Genomic DNA, 9,264 nt, shown 5'->3' on the forward strand with positions numbered 1-9,264 from the left:
GCAAACTGAAACTTAAAGGCATTTCTTATACCTGACTTAAAAGAGAAAGAAGGAAAGAAAGAACAAACGAAAGAAAGAAAAACAAAACTGAACTTCAGTCAATCACAGTCAAGCATCTGATTGGTTATTCAACCTTCCATAGGATCATGCCAAAATAGAGAGAATGCCTAGCTACAGTCAATCAGATAACTTCTTTGCTTTGTTTCTATGTTCAATCTATAAACTGTGGGAGTGGAGCCCATAATCTCTTTGTGGTTGCTACCTCTCCATTCATGAATTGTTCTTTGCTCAAATAAACTCTATCAAACGTGCTTTTGCAAAATGTATTAGAGCAGGGAGAAACTCATCTTCAATGAAGATGAGTTTGAATGCCCTTGAAATAGTTCAGACAATAGGTAGTATGGGCCTAAATTAAAGATGGAAAAGGGCTTGAGAGGAGGAAACCTTGAGATTAGAGTTTGAATGAGAGAAGGAATGAGAGAGAGGAGTCTCTGTGGTTTTAACATTTACAGCATAGGATATTATGTGAAATATACTCTACCGAAGGATAGGGTTTACTCAGTTTTAAAAACTTTACATAAACAATTTTAGATCTGTTTGGTAGAGAGAATAATTGTGTTTGGAATATGATAATATCCTAATCCACAGAACCTAGGCATATGTTACCTTATATGGTAAAAGTGTCAAAAATGGCCAGCTGAAGGTCCTTTTCTGTACTCAGATGATAACCATGAACTGGCAAGGAGCATGTCCCTTAGTGTTGGAAGTCCTAAGCTTTTGAGTACCAGAGGCTTATTGCCTGGGCTTAAAAACCAAGAGGTTTATAACTCTGGGCCCTGATAAAGAGAGGCTTGTGGCTCCATGCTTCACTTGTCTAGGCTTTTAGCTCTGAGTGCTCAGGACAGAGGAAGCTCTGGGTTCAAAACCAGAGGATATGACTTTAGGCCCTGAGAAAGAGAGGTGTGCTACTCCAAACTCTTAGAGCCAGGGAGTTAGAGATCTAGGAACTCAGGCAAGAGGCTTTTGCCCTGGGCTTTCTGTGTCAATAGCTAGTGTGCATGAGTTCCTGAGTTTCAGATGTAAGAACTCTCAGCTTTTAGTCCTTGGTGATTTTCAGGAACTCTGAAAGCTTGCAGCTCTCACTGTTGGTTCACTTTCTGTAGACTCAGCTTCTGTAGTCTCAGCTCTTTGCAGTTTCTGTTTCTGACTGCTCTGTGGAAACCTGTAGCGGCCTGTTTGTTGGTGCTAGGAGGGTGTAGGGTTAAAGCCCTAAATTCTCTTATGTTCTCTGTACAACCATCTCATCCTACTTTACCTGTGATAAAGACTTCAAGTAGCCAATAATAGACACTTAGGAAAAGCCTTTATCGGGATCTAATGTGGCAACATGAAGGGAGGGGAGTAGTACACATGAGAGAAAAGTTTCCTAGACTGACCCACTAAGACAGAAATATCCTACTTATATAATTAAAAAAGGGGTATGACACACTTTTGCTCAGATTTTTATTCCATCAATTATAGCTTTACTTGTAGGTGTCTCCCAGTTCTACCAATCACAAGTCTCACATTCCACCAGTCACAGGACTTCTGCTGAGTCACTATGGAGGTGGCTCCCTCCTGTCCTGGGTGATGAGAGCTACAGGGTGAGCAGAGTCATCTAGAGTTTACTGTCTTGCTGGTAGTGGAGTCTTCCAAAACCAGCCCAAGTTGCCTGGAGCAGTTGTGACTGGGACAAGGCCTCCTGAAGGAAGAAGACATTTGGCTTCTTGGTGCACAGCAGTGACCAAGAAGGCACCTCAACCTTAGCATACCCATATTAAAGACCAATTTCACCTAACAACCCTGCCAGTCCACATGGTTTCCTATCACTCTTTTTCCTACCCCAGAGTGTCATTTCTAATTTGAGGATGAGACCCATATTCTCTCTAGATATATGAGTGGGAGGAAAAGTGGTGGATGAAATAAGTTTCTGTTGAAAGGCTCTGGGTATAGTTGCTGTTTGAAACAAATGACAACTAATTGAAATAGCATTAGAATTCAAAGCCTACATATTTATGTTTCAATTAACCTGTGGATGGGCGAAAATTAATTGGATATGCCATTTAAATTTTGCTGTTTACTATCTTTTCCTATTCTAGATCCCACCACTGACTTGAAAATGTAAATAAATGTCTGATGAAGTTTGCATGGAATAGAAGGACTTCATTTCGTCTCTTCACTTCAAGTTAATGATACACTGGCAACATGTATCCTAAAGAATCTGAACCTGTTGATGTGGACATAGAGGAAAACTGCTCCCACTACCATTTATGGAGTATTTGGTATGTGCTGGGCACTCTGTGAGATATTTTACATATATCCTTATTTGAAAATTATGTCAACTTCACCATGTTGGGGTTAATGTCTCCATTTTATAGATTATTAACTGATATTCTGAGGCTTAATGAGACATATATTACCAAGAGGCACACAGCTAGCAAGTGACAGGATTGAGATTAGAGTTAAGTTCATTTAATTTTAAAGTCAATGCTCATTTTTCCATCCCATACTTTCCCCTATAGGAAAGTATTTTACAAACTATAACTCAGGAATTCTTTTACAAGCTGTCATGTGGAATATAGTACAAAAATAAGAATCTCAGGCAAGATTTATGAATGTATACAGAATTTTTTTATGGATTAGCTGTGTAACTTTGGACAAGTTATTTTTTTTTAATTCTCATTGAGAGATTTATTATCATTGGTGGCATCACAGAGGTAATGGTGAGGGGGAAGTACCAATTGACAAAAATGCAGGTGTTTCAAGTTTGTGTTCCAGGTTGTGATTAATTAGCTGTGTGGTTTGGGGGAAACCATTTAACCTGTCTAGCCCTTATTTTTGTTTTGTTTATCTGTAAAATGAGACAATATGGAAGCTTACTTCTTTAAAGTCAGAAATTGTATTATACTAATGTAATACTAAGGGCTTCAATTTCAGTAATAGTGATTCTATCCAAGCAGCTAGCTGGAGCAATTCTTACAGTTCACTAACACAGACACAATCTTTTCTGAACAATGAAATACTAGCTTGAGCTTGAGCTTCAGCCAGATATATTTGTAGCACATCCTTTAGTTTCAAATAGAAATTTATTGCTCAACCATCTGTTACAATTAAGAGAAGGTTCGAAAATGTCTTCAATGTGTTTGACTAATCATGTTTTAGGGCCCTGTGGGTAGTTTACAAATTACACGCTTTCCCTTCTTCTTGGCATCACTAAAAATTTGGCTCTATTTCTAAAATGTTTCTCTCTCTCACTTTCTGTCTCACACCACACACACACACACACACACACACACACACACACACACACACACATTATTATTGTTATTTTTTGTTCTCTTCTTCCAAAGAAACTTACTCAGGGTCTTACATGGAATACACTAAGCAAATATGCTTGAAGACAGACAATGAGGTGTCTCTGGTGAGTGAGTGGTTTGGACTCGAATGAGTGCTTGAGTGTTGCAACCTAAGTATTTGTAACTTGCATTCAGTAGAGAATGACTGAGTTGGTATCAGCCATAAGGAGATAAGCCATTAAGATTCAGCTACTGAATGTGGTCCCTGGTTCCTTTCCTAATAATGATATAACAAGATGTTGTTTGTGCTTTTACAAATGACCCACCCATGTGTTGAATATGTAGTAAGAAAGTTTTGCAAGGGGATGCTCTGAAAATGTCCCACCTCATTCTCTCTTTCTGTATCTCATTTCTCCTATTTTTCTTCTGTATTTCATCCTATACTTGACTTAAGAAGGTAAGAGGGAGGCTTTTGTAACGTAATTTTTTTCTGCAAAAATTCCATTTCCTTTTAAGTCCAAGAGCCTTTCATTTGTGTTTGGCTAGTTCACATGAAGAAAAATATTTAAGTAAGCTAGTTTCTGTAGCATTCTTTTTTAAAGTGCTCAGCAATATCTAGTCTCTCTCTCTGTTTGAAGTACTTCTTGTTTTGAAGGTAAATTTTTTGGACGTATTTTCTTGAAAGTAATTTTATTTTGAGAGTACTTTTAAAAGTCAGTCTCCATATTGAGAACTTTTCTCTACTCAGCCACAGGATTTCTGCATGGAGAGGAAATTTATCTGCTCTTTGCCCAGGTTTTTGCAGTTTTTCCAACATTTAAGAGTAACCTGGCATTCACTTAATAAAGCTAACATTTTTGTAGCATCAACCAGAGTGTAATTTATTTTCTCTTTACTTTTCTGTGAAGAAAGTAGTGTGTGGGGTCCATGTTAGGACAATTTTTTTTTATATTTAAAGAAGAAAACTGTTTCATGAAGCCAACCATTCATGGGGCACCATTAGGATAGGTGCCAATCCAGTTTCTCCATGACACAGTTTTTTTTTTAGTAGAGGCCCATATTTTGACTTCTATTGCTTTCAGCAATTGATTTCAGCAGTAATTTTTTTTCTTGAGTTTCTCCATCATTTAAAAATCTTATAAATGTGATAGCATAATATTGGTGAAATCTGTTTACTAATCAGCCTGGAAAACAAGCTGTTACTTTTCAATTCATTACACAGAAAGTATTCAGTATTATGTGACATGTCGTGAATATGTTAACGTTTTCTTTCAAGAGTTGAAAATTTCAATTTTTGCCTGGTGCAACTTATTTTATTCACTATATACATATTAACACTTTAGCTTCTCATCAATGGTGTAACATTTTTCTTCAAGGCAATATATTTTGTTATGAAGTACCTCAATTTTGAGACTTTTGATGGTATGTGACTATCTTGACAAAATCTTCACTCTGTTTTGAATTCCAATGGCTATTTAAAATGATGAGCAATCTTCTTTGTCAAGTGGGTATGATTTGTAATTAACTGTATTTTCAAGATATCTGGAGGCATTGCAACATTTTAACTTTCTGACACAAACAAGGGCCATGGCAACTGGGATTGTTATTACATGTGAAGCCATTTACAAAGCTTTCTTTGTAAATACAGTTTTTATTTTTTTTCTCAATGTTCTAGGGAAGTAACCCAGAAGATTGCAATTCTTTATCACTAACTGTATAAGTATTCTTCACAGATCTAATTCTATACTCTTTATCTTTCATGGTACATCCTATCTTTAAAAATTGCCATCAGACTTGCTTGTAAAATATAGACATTAATAAAATATAAAACAAAGGGATAAAATAAATAAATGAGAATATTGCAAAGAAAAAAATGCAATCATAATGCAATTTACTTTTAACCCACAAAATCTGTATTTTGTAATAGTTATAACTTCAAAGTAATATTACAGAAACTGAATTATGACATAGAAATTCCTTTTTTTTCTGGGGGGTAGTGAGTTCTGGGCTTTGAACTCAAGGCCTTGTACTTGTTCAGCAGGCATACCACTTAAGCCATACCCCAGCCATTTTTGCTTTAGTTATTTTTCAAATAGGGTCTTGCATTTTTGCTCATGGAGGCTTGAACTAGCATAACTGGGGTGACAGACATGCACCACCATGACCAGCTTATTGGTTGAGGTGGGAGTCTCTCTAACTTTTTTCTCTGACTGGCCTTGAACTGTGATTTTCCCTGACTGCACCTGTTGGGTAGCTGGTATTATAGATATGAGTTACTGCATCCAGTCTAGGAATTCATTTTTATGAAAACTCTGTGATTTTTCTATACAATCATGGAAATTGTTCTTCCCTAGGAAGTCATTTAGAGGTATATATGACCAAGAATATAGAAAGGCCATATTAAAAGGTTATACTATGTAAGACCAGACAAGTCATTAAAAACTTAATGAGAAACTTTGGGAAGCACCGTTTACCAAGTACTTCAGGAAGGCACTGTAAAGATGGAGGCATCATCACTAAAAAATGTGGTAGGAGCTCTCCTCTACAGGTGGCCGTGCTGATGGTAGGGGAGGTGATGATGATATTAGCTTCTTAATAATAATTAAGATGACACAACAGACATAGAAATTATTGTGATGATTTACAAGTTCAGAGGGGCACTAACAAGACTTGGAGGTGATTAACAAAATACGATAGTTTTAATGGTAGTAAAGATTAACAGCCAGCTATAGTGTTATTTAGTGTATACATCAGAAGAAGGCAAGAATACATGCACAAGAGACTGGATGAGTCATCTTAATTGGAAGTGATGATCTTTTGCCCAGACTCTCAACTTGGGACAGTTTTCATATTCAGGAACCTTTGGCTAAAGAGATGATAAGACCAATGGTTGGAAGAAGTATGCAGTATCATGAAAGGTGAGAGTTTTAATGGTTTCCCCATCTTTTCTCATAAGTACTTGTAGCTATTTACTTGCCTATGTTTCATGGATCACAAAATGTCCATTTTTAAGGTTATTAGATACAAGGTTTGCATTTACATTGATAATTGGAGTCCCAAAGATGGTCCCTGTTAGAGTGGAGGTCTCTGGGGAAAGGTAATGAATGGAATTCTGGTCAAAGTTGGGTTTACAGTAGGACAATGGCTTCTGTGAGTCCACCTAGTGGTCACCTCCCAGGTCCTTCAATTTATAGATGGAATTGACACATTTGAAGGTTGATGTAAACCTCACCATAGATTCTGTGGAAGCAGTTATTTTTGTGGAAGCCTATAAAACAGTTCCCTCTCCCACTGAAATATAGACAATTAAAAATGGTTTGGCATGACATTGGTCCTACTCATAAGGATCTTATCCTTGCAAAGACTTCTGGAGTCTGCAAATTCATTCAAATAGCAGTCTTTATTTTAGCTGCTGTGGCGTACGTGGCATATGCTGGGGTAGACTATGAACATAATATATGACCAACAATATGGCACATGTCTTATTTCCTACTACAACCAGTTTGTGTTCATGTGGGATGGACAAGAAAATGCTGTTATAGTTTTCTTCCATAACTATATTTGCTCTCCTGCTCTCCGTCATACTTAGGAGAGTTCTAGATTGTCTGAACATGTGATAAAATATCACATTGATCTACTACGTTGATGACATCATGTTGAGCCAGCAGGATTAGCAATAAATGGCTGGTATGCTAGAGACCTTCAACACTTAGGTGCTCTGTATAAAGGGAGATAAAAGCTGCAAAGATTCAGGGATGTGCTACTGTAATATTTTTAAGAGTCCAGTGGTTCAGGTTGTGTGAGAACATATCCTCCAAAGTTGAAAGACACATTTCTGCCTCTTGTATTCCCTAATACTAAAAATGAAGTGCAATGCAAAACAGGCCTCTTTGAATTCTAGAGGCAACACGTGAGGAATAATACTTCAGATCACGTCTTAGCCCATTTCAGGTGCTATGAAAATACCATAAGGTGGCATAAACAAGAGAATTCATTTCTCACTTTTTTGAATATTGAGAAGTACAATATCATGCTACTGGCAGGCTTGATAGCTGGTGAGGGCCTGTTTTGTGGCTCAAAATGGCTTTTTCTCTGCGTTTTTACAAGGTAGAAAGACACCTAGATCTCTGTGGTCTCTTTGATAAGGACACTGATCCTCTTTATAAGGGCATCACTTCCCTAAAAGTCCCATATCCTAATATCACTAACTCAGTGGTTAAAATGTCAACATATGAGTTTTTGGGGAGATGCAAACATTAATGCTATAGCAGTCTATATATGAAGTGTCACAGACAACTTCTATCTCTGAATGGGACTGAATCAGAAAAGGACTCTGTTGTAGGTCTATGTTGTGGTATAAGGAACCCTATCACTTGGTCCAGAAGAACCTATGGTAATAGAAATATCAGTAGTATGAATAGAGTTTTTGGTAAGACTAAGTGAGAGAATCATAAGCCAGGACTTTGAGAGTCTGAAATAAGAACATGGACTTTTCAGTACAGAATCATATACATTTTAAGAAATAACTAGTATGTTATCAGTCCTGTAGAAATCAAACATTTGCATCAAATGTCTGTGCTTCCATAACTTTCTTTTCTGAGATGGATTCTTTCAGAAATAGCAGACCAATAGAGTCAGATAGGCCTAGTAGCAGTCCATCATAAGATTGAAATGATATATATGTGTTTAATGCCAAGCAGTAGGCTGTGTTGTGAGCAGTTAGTCCAAGAACTTAGGTTTCCCAAGTCAGTTGCATCAGTGACCCTTCCTCAGCTTATACCTATGACCTTACAGAAGGAGGAGGAGAAATTCAAGCTTGGTTAACAGATAGATCAGCTTGATTCATGAGTATAAACCCCAAATGGGCAGTAGTGGCTTCAATACAATCATATTCAAGGGAGGCCTTGAAATATAGTTTAACATTCCAGGCTAAAGGATTTGACTGCTACTTCAATGGGCAGTCAAGTGGTTCATTTGATCATTCACTTTCCATAGAAGGAAAAATCCCTATAGAATTCAGATTATCTGCTTGAGTGCCTTGAAAAACTCCCCTTCCTGATTATGTTTGTGAATGGACAAACACAGCAACTCTTAGTTTAGAAAGATTTAGTTACTTCAGAAATGTGTCTTTATGTCACGACATCAATTAAGCCACTGAGATAAGCAGAGAATGGATATTTAGACTGGATGATGGATGAGGGAACCCAACTGCTTGTACTTTGTTCCAATAATCTCCTTCTTCTAGTTTCTCCCCAGGGAGAGAGGACAACTAGAACCTAAAGGGTCTGCAGCCCAAATATTTATGGAAAAATGGATTCATTCTGCAGCCTGAGGTGTGAGGTATGCTGCTCAGCAGTCACTTCAAGAAAAATAATTCTTGGGCTGGCACAGTGGCTGATGTTATAGTGTACCTACATAGCAAGCATGAGGACCTAAGTTCAATCCCCCGTACCACTTAAAAAAATAAAATGAAAAAACCTGACTCTACTGCAGTGTTTAAACCAAGGCCATGTTCTTTCTGGGGAATCCCAAAAGAATAACTATGGCAGGATACTAGGGTCTGACAATTTATGCCCAGAGACTCCTTTATGGGCTATCTTTGTGATAAAGTTCTATTTGACTACCTGATTCTTTCTCCAAACTGCTTAAATTCTTTTCTGTCTGATTCTTCTTTCATACCTTATCCTTTTACAAGTGTCAGATCAGCATTTCAGGCTAAAGGATTTCCTTGTTTGTTTCTGATCTTTCTTATCTTCTTACCCCCTAGTCAATCGCTCTCACATCTGATTTTCCCATTCTTTGAAGGATTAAACTAACACAGCATCAAAGAAAGTTAATGAAGGTGTTCTGGCATTGTACTAGCTTTTCATTACTGTGACAAAATACTTAAGAAAATCAACTTAAAGGAGGACAGATTTATTTTGGTTCA

This window comes from Castor canadensis, chromosome 13 (assembly GCF_047511655.1).
Source record: "Castor canadensis chromosome 13, mCasCan1.hap1v2, whole genome shotgun sequence".
Classification (NCBI taxonomy): Eukaryota; Metazoa; Chordata; class Mammalia; order Rodentia; family Castoridae; genus Castor; species Castor canadensis.